This window comes from Grus americana, chromosome 2 (genome assembly GCF_028858705.1).
Source record: "Grus americana isolate bGruAme1 chromosome 2, bGruAme1.mat, whole genome shotgun sequence".
Taxonomy (NCBI): domain Eukaryota; kingdom Metazoa; phylum Chordata; class Aves; order Gruiformes; family Gruidae; genus Grus; species Grus americana.
Genome location: NC_072853.1, coordinates 63,659,136 through 63,672,843, shown reverse-complemented (window position 1 = coordinate 63,672,843; position 13,708 = coordinate 63,659,136). Strand labels below are relative to the sequence as shown.

General features: G+C 40.2%; 1 long non-coding RNA gene across 1 annotated transcript; it reads left to right on the top strand.

Moving 5' to 3' along the window:
- The first annotated feature begins 1,513 nt into the window (after positions 1 to 1,513).
- On the top strand, positions 1,514 to 8,117 carry LOC129203013 (uncharacterized). Its single transcript, XR_008575891.1, has 4 exons — positions 1,514 to 1,612; positions 2,796 to 2,877; positions 7,260 to 7,352; positions 8,060 to 8,117. It is a non-coding gene; the product is annotated as an uncharacterized LOC129203013 (long non-coding RNA).
- Positions 8,118 to 13,708: the final 5,591 nt, after the last annotated feature.

Genomic DNA, 13,708 nt, shown 5'->3' with positions numbered 1-13,708 from the left:
GCTCCCTAAACCACTTTTTCTTACCCCCCCCTTCACAGAAGTGATTGGGGCAGTGGGATGGCTTTCCTCTGCTAGCTAGAGGTTGCCAAGACCCCGTGTCTTAGAAACTTCACAGCTCTTAAAGCAGTGAAGCTGGAATGCAAACCAAGGCTCTCATTGAGGTTTATGCACGCAAACCCACAATGACAACATTTCTGTTTAACAAGGAGCACCCGAAGCTCAGGTCACATGTATCCCACTTTTAATTGCTTACTCTGATTTTATTCAGTTCATACTTTGGGGTATTAAGCAGTTAATCACATCTTAATGCCTCAAGCTGGACATCCATAAAATAATGTGCTGTTCCCAACCAAGTGGGAAAACCCCAGAATAAGTGACCTCCCTATTTGCTCTGTCATAAATGCAAGGATGGAATCCAGTCCTTCCCTGTGCTGTCTGACCTCGGGATTGCCACCTTTACCTGCAACACCTTTCATTGCTGTCTCCATACCTCTATGCAACAGTAGGATACAAGTCCTGTAGATGAAAGCCTCCAACAATTTGTGATATTGATTAATTTCCAACGCTGAGCAGGAAAAGCACTCCTGTCATTACATGGTTAAAGACTGATAAGTTAGTACAGGATGGATTTTTCAGCCAGTCAAATATAGGAGAAAGCATAGCTGGGAGATGTGTTAGCTTAGTGTGGGAGAGGAATCCAGGAGCACTTCTTAACTCCAAATTTGGAGGGTGGTTCAACCACAGGAAACTTCACAAGGCCTGAAGTGCTCCAGCATGTGTTTTTCTATATTCACGGGAAAAACTTTCATCTTGTCCTTCAAATGGATGTCTTTCATCCATGACTTGATCTGACCTTGGCACCGATAGTGCTGCGTGAGGAGGAATAGTGGGGAGCTATATTTGAATAATGCAGAATCTAAAGTCCCTGCCATCTGGGCCATTTCCCTCGTGGTAATGTGTAACTCTGCTTGTACTTTCCAAGGCCATTCTGCATTTTATGTCCCATTCCCATATACACCTTTCTCGTACAAAGAGTTTCTCACTGTAGCAGGAGCAACTTATTTTAGATTGAATAATTTGATTACCTCCCTGCAGCTGTCACAGGCCATTTGCAATGGCAGGATAATTCTTACGGTAGCTTTCTTAGGTGATTCCACTCCCTTGTCTGGTGGTTTGAGTTTATGCATTCTCCACTTGCCTGCATGCATGCATGGATTTTAGTATCCATAGGTGTTACTTCAATGAGATGTGTCTAGTTTTTTAAATATATGAAATGTTTATGTATGTATATTTTGTGCTGAAATCCAGTTTAATTCTCTGTAATGATTTTAACAGAATGACAGGAAAATGCTTCCAGCTTTCAATTCAAGGGAACATTTTAGCATTTGATAAACCTTGTGTACATGCTTAAGTGCTGGCATGAATAGGAATGAAAGCAAGCAGTTTCATGAAATAGAAATATGCAAGAAAATGGCAGAAATGGCAGCGGTGTGACTGGTGCTGTATTCAGCTAATTGCTGTGTGCTTTGCTATTGATACAGAATGAAATACTGCCCCACTGATGCATGTGAAAATGTAGATGTATTGGGAGACTGCGCTTTGACTCATTCAAGTGAGTTACTTGGAATGATGTTTTTTATCTTCAAACTCTACATCTATGTGTTTCTTTATCTTTTTGTTCAGCAAGTGTTCAGATTGTGTTCCTGTGTACTTTTTGATAATATCTGCTTGTAAGTATCTCTCTGATCTATGAATTAATTTAGATTATAACATTTATATTCCTATAGCTCCAGATTCCTTGCACAGTTCTTAGGAAAAATCTTTTCTTGGTTGCGAGACTTTTACATAGTAATGACACTAAAAATCTGAATTTTAAACATTTTTATTAATGTGATCTTATCTAAAAGATTTTAGGATTTCCATGTCTTGGGTCTAAAAAAAAAAGAAAAAGGGGGGTAATGTGTTTTAGAAAGGAACCTTACATTGAACTGAAAGAAATGTCTTAAAGAGCCTCTAAACTTTAATGATATTTGTACTACTACATTTTAATGTTTTAAAATTTTCAATTTTTCTGCACTTATTTTTTTCAGTCACACTGTTACCTTCTATATTGCACAAATTACTGTGTATCTTTTACATTTGGTTCATTTTGTTTTACTCCTAAAATGACTTTTATTTTAAACTCTCATTTCTATTTTCTTTTTGGTTGTTGTTCCCAACGTATGAGGAAAGAACTTGCAGTATTAGGCTGTGGAATAGCCCCCTGGAATTAGCTCCATAAACAACGATTTATCTGTGGCTTTAACTGTCGAGTGTGTTTATCTTGAATGAGAGCTTTGAGGAACAATTAGCGTTTTGTTTTATAAAGTATCATTTCGCCTGTTTTGAACCTGAACTGTTTTGAGGAATTTCACTTAAAAGTATCTAGAGCTTAATACATAGGAAACACCTGCCTCACTCTGGGCACGGCAGAGCTTACTAAACGTAGAGAGTGAGACACAGTACTGATGTCCCTGTTCATTATAAAGAGGGAGCTTATGGATATAGGGTAATTTTAGTCTTTATTTCAGTAGCTATGCTGCACCAAGCTCCTAGTGTGTTGTTCTGAGCTAAAGGGAAAGTAGTAGCCAGTGCATTTTGCTGTTTTACAAAGGACGAGGGCTTGAGCTGCAAGCTCTTGCCTATTTGGGGGCAGCAGCAGCGATTGCCTTTGTAACTCTGTTTTGATTAGAGCTTCTAGAAGCTCTTTGAGCTTGAGTTGATTTACTGCTTTTTCTTTATTTTTCTATGTAAAGGTCCTTTAAGGTGAATGACAAGGCCCTTAGAAAACATACTCTCTGCAAGGCGTATTGCTGAGGAGTTCACTGCTAGCTGAAGGTATGGACAGCTGAGCTAAGCTAACGGGCCTTTGGTGCCAAAAGGGGCAATCACACTCCCTCCCCAGTGACAACTCATTGACAACTCTTCTCTGCGTCCAGCTTGCTCTCCCAGTAGGATACAGTTTCCTTTTCCTCTGCGCAAATGAGTTTGCTGCTGCTTTAGTTAATTGAATCAACTTGGCAATGGACAGTAGGTCCAATGAGTGCCTGAAATGTCACAAGAAAAGTGGCAGCAGCACATGATTCAGGGACAGGAAGGTGTCAGGTAATGGGGGAAATTGTGGCATGGAAAGCTGTCTGCGAAGCCATTGTTTTATAGTAGGAGCATACTGAGTCCTGAAAAGGCCTACCAAATGTAGTGCAGAGCTGACTTAAAGCTCTTTTACTCCTTTCCTTTCTCAGACTCCTCTGTAGTGATAGAGCAGAAGAGAATCAATTGTCTGAAGTTATTTTGTGATCTTACTCAGGGCTTATTCAGAAAAAAACCATCCACTTCTTTAACCTCCTCTTTTGCACAGGAGGGTCCAAGCTTGCTTCACACCCTTCTCCTCATAAAAAATCCCTTCTTTTATTCTCTTCCATGGACTAGAGCTTTGGCCACAGGGGTGTGATAGGGGTTGCAGTTTGCATACTCCTTGGGTCACAGAAGCAGCAGTAAGTATTTTGGGTTTTTTAGAGCTGGAATCCACCGTGGCTGTTTTGTTTCATTCTCATTCAGCTCTATTTTATGTTTTTCTTTCCTGTTTTCCAATGGACATTATTGGGCTTTCCTGTCATGACTTTCTTTCACATCAATGGGAATTACAAAACTCAACCTGAATCCCTGAAAGTGCCCATAGAAATTACTTTTCTTATTGCATCCTATATGAAATATAGCAATACTGCCTTTTAAAGAATTCTCTGACCTAGAGGCTGACTTTTGGCAAAGAAATAACATTTTCTTATTTTCCTTCTCTGCTCCCCCTTTTTCTTGCAGATATTTCAGAGAAATCAGGACTTTGAAAGAACCAGATAAATTTGAACTCTCTAGGTCAGTCATTTTATGCTTGGCTTCAGTGCACTTGACTGAACAAGTAAAGAATGTAAAATCAGAACAAGAAATCCAGTATTATCTATGTATCCTATTACATTTTTCATCATAGCAAAAGCTGTCACGACTAGTGGGAGTTGATGGGAAGATACACTGCTGCCTGTGTTTCTCCTCTTTGTTGTTGGTATCTGCTTTCTCAGTGGTACACAAACTTCCTGATAGAAATTGCACAAAACATAGTTTGCCAAAATAAAAGCTTTAAAAGTGGGGTCCTTTATTTTCCTCAAAATCAGAAGGTCACAGAACCATTCTTAGTATCATCCACACATTAAATAGAGAAGGATCTAATTAAAGAAATTGTCTGTTGTCTATTTTATGGTGCATAGTACTTGTATCCCCTCTAAAGATAACCAGAAATGTCTGCCTTTATACTGCAAAACATCAGAGAAAGGATATCATTAAAGCAGGGTTTGTATAATTGTGAACCATACCATTTAGAAACAGAAAAGCTGTTTGGACTACACCTAGATCTTGCCAAGATTGAATTTTCCAATTGGATTGTTTTCCTCGGGGAACATACTATGAACATTTCTGAAATTTATACTGTGCTACTATAAAGCACATATTGTATCCATTTTCTTCTCTAATCAAACTACTTTTAATTACCTGTGATCTAGGAAATTAATTTGATTCTCTAACTTATGTTGCTGTAATTGTAAGCGAGTGATTTTTTTCCTTGATCATTACACCTTAAAAACAAGCACTTATCTTAATGTTCTCTGTTGATTTGGATCTTTTTTGTTCTTTCTTTTTGTTTGCCTCTAGTTCAGAGTCTTTACATTATGCATGGTAATGAATATCTAAGGACTTTGCTCATTGCTGAAATATTAACCAGCTAATCTGGGTCTCCCTGGCTGGTGCATCCCGATGAGGTATGGAAACAGAAGCTTTCCCAACCAGGCTAGAACCCTGTTTCAAAAAGTCATGTTGAACACAAGTTCAACAGGGTGTCAGTAGGTTTGCTGGGTGATGGAGGAAGGAAAAGTAAAAGGTTAACAGCAGGAGACCTTCCTCTACCAGTAATAATGTGTTACTCTTTTCCTAACTGGCTCGACTGAGTCATCTTCTTGGGCAGTATTTATTGCTAGCTATTAAAAGGCTTTTCTTCCCTGTGATTCTGATGTGCAATGTCTTTTAGATAACAGTCTACACCTGCATTTCCTTCCTCTAGCTTCCTCATTATATCAAGTTCTAAATGTGTATAAATTACTGTCAGTGCTATTTCTTCCCAGCATTTCTTCTACTTTCACTATAACAAATAATTTTGCGTTGACTTTCATTTCCCAGTGATATTTCTCTTGACTGTCTCCTCAGTACATTTCTGACATTCTAACTTTTCCAGTTTCTTTCATATTTATATCTCTATTCTCTCTTATGTTTACATCAGTGTTCTATCTAGCACCAACTAAATGCCTGCAATTATAGTGGTAGGTTCACACCTGTCAGATAATTAAATTAGCTCTGCTTAGAAATAAGAAATCCACTTAGAAATCCACTGGATTATGATTTCTTAAGTGATATGTTTTGATTGCAATTTGTCAGTCAGTTTCTGAAGGCTGATCTGTCAACCAGGTTAAACTGCACTTTTTTTCCTTTAAACAAAATGAACATTAATGCTTTTCTTTTTTCTAGTGCATTCTCTTACCCGTTGGCCATTCCTTTTCAGGGAAAGAAAGTGATTTGTAACCTACTGTTGTAATTTCTTTTTGTATACCTAGGAGTTGTTTGTACCAGAAAAAAAAATAGTAGTATCGGTTTTAGGACAAACTCTGGGGTTTAAGGGATATTGTGGGAATGGGTCAGAACTATTTGCTGTTCCAGTTAGCTTTTCACACACAGTGAGAGTTCGAAAATAACCATCCCATTGGCATGTGAAAGCCCCCAGGAGTGTCTCAGCAAACAGGCAACTGGACTGTCTCAGCTTCACAGGCATCCTGGGGGCTGCTTAGCACATCAGAGAAGATACAGCTCATCTTATCTGTGACAGAGGGAGGCAATAGTAGTGCCACTAACTAGAATCTCTGTTTTTTCACAGTCAGTGTTCAAGTGTCTCAATGCTGGCAAAGCTTCTCTTGCGGGTAGTGTGATGCCACTGTGGGTGCTGTGAGCTATGACAGTTTTAGTAGCTGCAAATCTGGCTAATTTCATAAACACATGAAGAAAAGAATGGATATACATCAAGGTCTAATGATAAACTATACAGGCAATAGTTCAATTTGTATGCTAAACTAAATTAAATTAGATTTATTATTCCCCTCTAAGTTATGTTTGTCATGGAAATAAAAACACAATTTTCTTGATGTCTCTAGTTATCTTACAAATAAGACATTAGAGCTAAAATAGAAGGGAGAAGGGGTAAGTGGAAAACATTGTTTACAAATATATGAACAGCTGTTTTGCAAGCAGAGAATGCTGCAGATTCCCGTCATTAGTTCTATATTCTCTTGCTGAGTGAATTCTTGACAATTGCCTTATCCTAGCGATACAGTCATCAATATGTTTCTCCTGCTGATCAGTGTATAGCTCAACTTACTGGTACTGGAGACTGTTTTGGCAGGATAATGTATCTCAGGCAGGACAGATTTTATAATATTTGAAAAGCTGGATTTAGTCAGGTAGCATCAGCTGTTTACAAATTGAGATTTAAAGGAAATAGGATGGTTATTTTGCTTCACTGTTTAGCTGGATATTGCATGATAAATACTATATATACGTCGAATAGTCCATTCAGACATTTAGGTAAATTCACTTTGACTTTTTTTGCTAGAGAAAAAGCATCAGAATCCCCAGAGAGGCAAAATTATCATGGATAGTATTTGCAGTGTATTGGTTGTCCAGTTCTATTAGTTTTTACTTTTATTTTACTACTGATGAATCTTTCAATACTTTGCATGGTGAAGACGGCTAACGTACTTCATTACGCCAGAAAATGAGAGTGACTTTCATCTACAGATAGTCTTAACACTTTGCTAAAGCTGATGGGCATACAAGATAAATGAGGAATGAGAGGCTTGGAGACAATAGAAGCTGCTCTTTACTATGCTAGGAATTAGAATTTTTAAAATTACCTAAAGTGCCAATGAGTTAGACATTGCCACACTTACATATTGTTTACTGAAAGGCAAAGGAAGAATAGAATCTCAAGTCAGGAACCCAGACTGACAAACAGCACTATAGTATTTGAATGGCTCAGGAAAGCAAGTAGAGAATGCTGAATGTTGGGCAAAAAGCACAAAAGTATGTCTCAAATCTTACTCCTCTCCAGATGTCAGAAACTTATCTGCTTCCAGGTATGGAGACTAAAAGCCTTCCCAAGACAGATACACGTTGGCATTTGTTTTGAAAGAATGGAGCAGATCTTCCTTCTTTCCATCAAGACAGAGGTAGGCAATACAACAGTTCTGCCAAGTAATGTGTTTTATTTAATGATCTGCAGTAAGAGAAAAGTGGAAGAGAGTAAGAAAGGCTGTGTAGTCCAGCAGTTAGGACCCTTACTTCATTAGGGTGTGAGGGAGGGGAATTTTGGCTTCCACTCCTTCTTCCACAACCAGTTATGGATTTTAGGTTCTGCAGCCATTAAGAAGAACCTGGAGATTTTCATGTAAGCACGAACTAGATTCTGGATTTCCCTATCCTATGTAGGTGTTCCAGTTGGTTTCCAATCCACAGGAACATGGACTCGGGTTACTCCTTCTACTTTGTCCTCTTGGGCCTATTATTCTTCAATTATTTTTTTGCTCTGCGAGGGGCACAGTTCAAAATGGAAAATCATGGAATCATAGAATCATAGAATGGTTTGGGTTGGAAGGAAACTTAAAGATCATCTAGTTCCAACCCCCCTGCCAGGGGCAGGGACACCCTCCACTAGACCACGTTGCCCAAAGCCCCGTCCAACCTGGCCTTGAGTACTTCCAGGGAGGGGGCATCCACAACCTCTCCGGGCAACCTGTTCCAGTGCCTCACCACCCTCACAGGGAAGAATTTCTTTCTAACATCTAATCTAAATCGACCCTCCTTCAGCTTAAACCCATTACCCCTTGTCCTGTCACTACACTCCCTGATGAACAGTCCCTCTCCAGCTTTCTTGCAGGCCCCCTTCAGGTACTGGTAAGCTGCAATTAGATCTCCCCGGAGCCTTCTCTTCTCCAGGCTGAACAACCCCAACTCTCTCAGCCTGTCCTCTCACAGGAGAGGTGCTCCAGCCCTCCAATCAGCTTCGTGGCCTCCTCTGGACTCGCTCCAACAGCTCCATGTCTCTCCTGTGCTGGGGCCCCCAGAGCTGGATGCAGTACTCCAGGTGGGGTCTCACAAGAGCGGAGTAGAGGGGCAGGATCACCTCCCTCGACCTGCTGGTCTCGCTTCTTTTGATGCAGCCCAGGACACAGTTGGCTTTCTGGGCTGCAAGCGCACACTGCCGGCTCATGTTGAGCTTCTCATCAATCAATACCCCCAAGTCCTTCTCCTTGGGGCTGCTTTCAATCCATTCTCTGCCCAGCCTGTAGTCGTGCTTGGGATTGCCCCGACCCACATGCAGGACCTTGCACTTGGCCTTGTTGAACTTCATGCGGTTCGCACGGGCCCACCTCTCCAGGCTGTCAAGGTCCCTCTGGATGGCATCCCTTCCCTCCAGTGCGTCGACCACACCACACAGCTTGGTGTTGTCGGCAAACTTGCTGAGGGTGCACTCGATCCCACTGTCCATGTTGCTGACAAAGATGTTGAACAGTGCCGGTCCCAGTACCGACCCCTGAGGAACACCACTCGTCAGTGATCTCCACTTGGACATTGAGCCATTGACCACAACTCTTTGAGTGCGACCATCCAGACACTTCCTTATCCACCGAGTGGTCCATCCATCAAATCCATGTCTCTCCAATTTAGAGACAAGGATGTCGTGCGGGACAGTGTCAAATGACTTGCACAAGTCCAGGTAGATGATGTCAGTTGCCCTTCCCTTGTCCACCAACGCTGTAACCCCATCATAGAAGGCCACCAAGTTTGTCAGGCATGATTTGCCCTTAGTGAAGCCGTGTTGGCTGTCACCAATCACCTCCTTATTTTCCATGTGCCTGAGCATAGTCTCCAGGAGGGTCTGCTCCATAATCTTGCCAGGCACAGAGGTGAGACTGACCAGCCTGTAGTTCCCTGGGTCTTCCTTTTTCAACTTTCTTAAAAATGGGGGTTCTGTTTCCCCTCTTCCAGTCAGTGGGAACTTTGCCAGACTGCCAGGACTTCTCAAATATGATGGAGAGGGGCCTGGCCACTTCATCCGCCAGTTCCCTAAAGACATGCGGATGCATCTTATCAGGTCCCATGGACTTGTGCACCTTCAGGTTCCTTAGATATTCTCGAACCTGATCTTCTCCTACAGTGGGCAGTTCTGCATTCTCCCAGTACCTGCCTTCTGTTACCTGGGCAGTGTGGCTCCAGCATTTGCCAGTGAAGACTGAGGCAAATAGTCGCTGACTACCTCAGCCTTCTCCATATCCTGGGTAACAAGGTCACCTAGCTTAAATTGTTGACTTGGTGACTGGTGGCTTCTTTCTCAGAGATGGAAGGTGGGCAGGACATGAAAACCAACTTTTACCATTCCTGGGTAAGTATGTCAATGACCAAGGTATTATCTACAAGGCAGGCATCGTTTAAAATAAACAAATAAAGCGTTTTCTGAAGTGCCTGGTTTTTTGACCTGTGTAAGGGACATGTCAGATCAGTCACTGTGCCCCACCCTGCCCAGCTCTTCTTCTTTGCCATGTCCTGGCCCTGTGGCCACCATTGCCCTGACCCCCTGAGTGCTTCCTGGCAGCCCCTTCCTGCAGCTCCCCAACAGGACCCTTGAAATATATGTTACCACAGGGGATCAGCTGCTGGGGCAGCTGGTGGATGTCTGAGCAGAAATCCCACCCACAATGTGGCAGGCTAGAAAGGAACAGTTGTGGGTGATGCAGAGAGCTATGTTGGCTGAAAGACATCTTTAAAACTGCAAAGTGGGGTTATTTCCTAGGTCCTTCATTGCTCAGGGAAACACGACTTTCTCTAGGCTCTTTGAAATAGGACATTTTTGGTGTGATCCCGTTTGCACCATCAAGTTATCTTACTGTCTTCAGAAGGGTAAGGTATCAGGCCAGGAGACGAAAGGGTCTCAGTGAGTCTAGTCCTTGTAATGTACAAGGCGTGGTTTAATTTTATAACTGACAAATGTTTATTTCTTGTATAGGTATTTTATATATATTATGTTATGCATGTACAGTTATATAGTGATAACAGCAGCATGTCCATGTCAGACTATGAAAATACGGGTGTGCTGGTACACTTCTGCTCACCCTATTTCCAGAGAAGATACTACTGTATGTATTAGAAAATGCACCTATGGTTTGGTGGGGTACGTACCATTCTGTGTGCAACACATTTTCCTATGCGCTGTTGCCTTTTTACACACGGTGTATTCATTTGCTTTGATTTGTCCAATCACTTGCTCTACCTGCATCATTTAACTCAGTCTGATTCCTCTAGAGCTTCTAAAGAGTTTTTGGTGATGTGATGACACTTAGGACTACCTGGGGTATATTTAAATACTTCACTGAATCTAGAGCCTTTTATTAGTATGTATTTATTAGTATGTACATTAGATTAACCACCTGTCCGTAGTCTTTTTCCGTAATAATACTACTGGTAACCATGCTACTCTGATTGTCTATGTTCCTCAAGAGTTTCAATAAGCTGTTAATTTCATTTATTTTAAAAAATTTGTGCTTTTGCAATGAAAGAAAAAATTAACAGTGAGCAAGTTGCTTTAAGCTGATACAGTTGTTATTGTTAGAACTTTTCTTAGGTTTTAATACTTCAAATAAAAGCATCTGAGCTGTAAAAAGTGAAAAATAACATGTAGGTCAGCACACAACCAGCAAAACACATCTCAAAAAAAATTTTGTCAGTTCAGTCAGGCTCAGACAGATTCAGAGAGTGAAATTGTCCAGCTCAAATGTTTATTTTGCTTCTGAAACATGCAGAATCTAAATGGCAAAACACATCTTTTTCTCATTCCTTTGACAGATAATTTTCTCCATAACTGCAATGTCTCTGAATGGGAATTTCAGTCGAGGTCAACATTCTTACCTGCTGACTGCTTGTCTTCTTCACACAAAAAAATAAAAATTGCCTGCCTGCAAAATGATGATTTCTAGCATAGTATTGATATTGGGTTTTAATGGACTGAATTTTTTCTTTATTTCTTTTTCTTTTTCCTTTTTTTTCCTTTTTCCTTTTTCCTTTTTCCTTTTTCTTTTCTCTTTTGCTTTCTCTCTCCCTCTCCCTCTCCCTCTCCTTCTCCCTCTTCCTTTCTCTTCTCTTCTCTTCTCTTCTCTTCTCTTCTCTTCTCTTCTCTTCTCTTCTCTTCTCTTCAGCTGAGCTAGCTTAGCTCATTAAGGAGTTGTTATACCTTGACAACCTTCACTGTACTGGGGCAATCTAAAATTTCTTAGCATTTGACATGAGGTTGATTTTTTGTAATTGGTTCAACCACTTTTTCCTCTAGTTCTCCATCCTTTTTAAATGAATAATTTATCTGTCTGAAATTCATCCTTGATTTGTCTTTGTTGATGCATTTGTACATAACGTGCTTCTAACAGCACATGGTAGAAATTTCTATAAACAGGGAAATATTTTTATCTTTGTATGCCCAAAATGTAAGCAAAAGAAGTCTTTCTTATTCCCATGCAAGTCAGCATAGACTTGCGCAAATGAATGATTTCTAAGTTTGGTAAAGAAGAAAAATAAGAAAATAGCAGCGAAATGACCTGGGAGGGGAAAAAACAAAACAAAAAAAAGCAAGCCCAAACAGTATTTTATCAGAAATATGCATCCAGGAACACAGAAATTTCAAGATCCTGCAAATGAAGACCTTGAGAGCATGTGAGCAGAAGCTTTTCAGCCACTTCTTTGCCTGCACACTTCCCTATTACCTGTCATTGCTGTTTTACTTTTTCTAGAGCCTGTCAAGTTCTAACATCCCTGTTGCAGTGGTGCACATGACAGAGTGCATTTACATCTGAAGATCAAAAGACTTTAATCAGCACTTTCAAAATGTTTTTGAGTTTCACGACTGACTTTCTCTGTTTTCTAGTTTACTAAATTTTGTTTCTGCCAACCAACTAATCAAACTCAACCTTGCTGATGTAGCAAGAAAAACACCAACAGTACCTAACTAGGCTGAGTTGGTCTTCTGTTCTGATTGCACCAACAGCTGATAAGCAGGAACCATACACCTCAGAGCGCTAGTTTCTTTGACAAAAAGGTGAGAGGTCTGCAGGAAGCTTGTAAAAATCTCTTGCTGGAATGGAGGCATGAAGTTTACTCTTTATTGCTGAATTTGAGAGACAGAGAAGCACCAGGTCAGTAATTCATTAATGCTATGCAATGTCATCTCCTTGCTCTATGTAACATTCCCTTCGTTTACAGACCAAAATGTCATGTTTAGCCTCAGCTACAGCCTCATATTGGAGGCTTGTTTTCCCTTGGTTTTGTAGCATTATGCTTAATCTGATCTCATTATCTCCTTTGTATTACATCTGTATAACTGTACTGTATAACTGTAGCTTGTTGTTCATTTCACGGTGCCTAGCTTTGTATTTTAGGAGTTCCTAAGTGCATGTTGCTCAGGTGAACCCAGCTTACAGGGTACCCAGGCTAGCCGGTTTAAGCATCACCAGCTATAGTGTTCTCAGCATTAGTTTTACAGTGAGCTTTGGCATTATTTGCAGCATTTATCTACTGTTGTCTTTTCATATTTTCTTCAGAAAAACAGTGAGTACAATCGGGTTTTAATGGAAGTTTTAATTAAATAGTCTTATCTGGGTTTGGGGTTTTTTTTTTGTTTGCTTGTTTAATAGAACCAGTGTGTTCTTTAGCATACAGGATGAATGGTGATCACCATTCATGACCAGCTATTTAATTTTTCACTTTTATCTTCTTCATTCAGTATTTGGCCTTATATTTTATTTATTTCGAATTATAAGAACATGCACTGAAGCTGGAATTATTAATTTCCTCATGGACTTTACTGCAGTACTCTGTATAGTGCATCATGCTTTTCTCAGTGCTTCTGAGGCATTTATTTGAATTGCCAACAAACTCCTCTGAAGTATAATGTTATGAGTATTCCTGTTTTACGGAGAAGGAACTGAGATACAGAGAAATGAAGACTGCAGTTTCACAAGAAGTAAGCTGATGCACTGTTTTTTTTCTTTCTTTCTTTTCACTTGTTAGGCCCTTTCATGAGTCAATTCAGTTTGTTATGTAGAAAACTTTTTTTTTCCTTACCCCCCTGGGTAAACTTCCTGCTATATTGAGTGTTGCACAGACTCATGGTGTGGTTTCAGGAGAAGTGATGATGGGAGTGGGGTATTCTACCAGTCAAGAAAAGTGGGCAGTTAGATTTATTTACCTGTGTCTTTTCCAAACTCATCAAAAGTTTAAATACAGCATGGATGGAGCTGTGTTTATAATCATTGCTGAGCTTAAAGGCCAGTTGTTTCCATAAGCTGTTGCCACGTTTCAACAATTAAGACTGTGTAAAGGCATATGGTGCTGTTTAATCATCTTGGTGCATTATGTAACCTCGTGTAGTCTTCATGTTGTTATGTAACAAACTGCATTGTTGTGTTTTGAATTTTTTTTTTGAATTTTCAGATTTCAAACTGTTGAATGATGTTTTTGAATTAGTGGGTTTTTTTCTTCATAG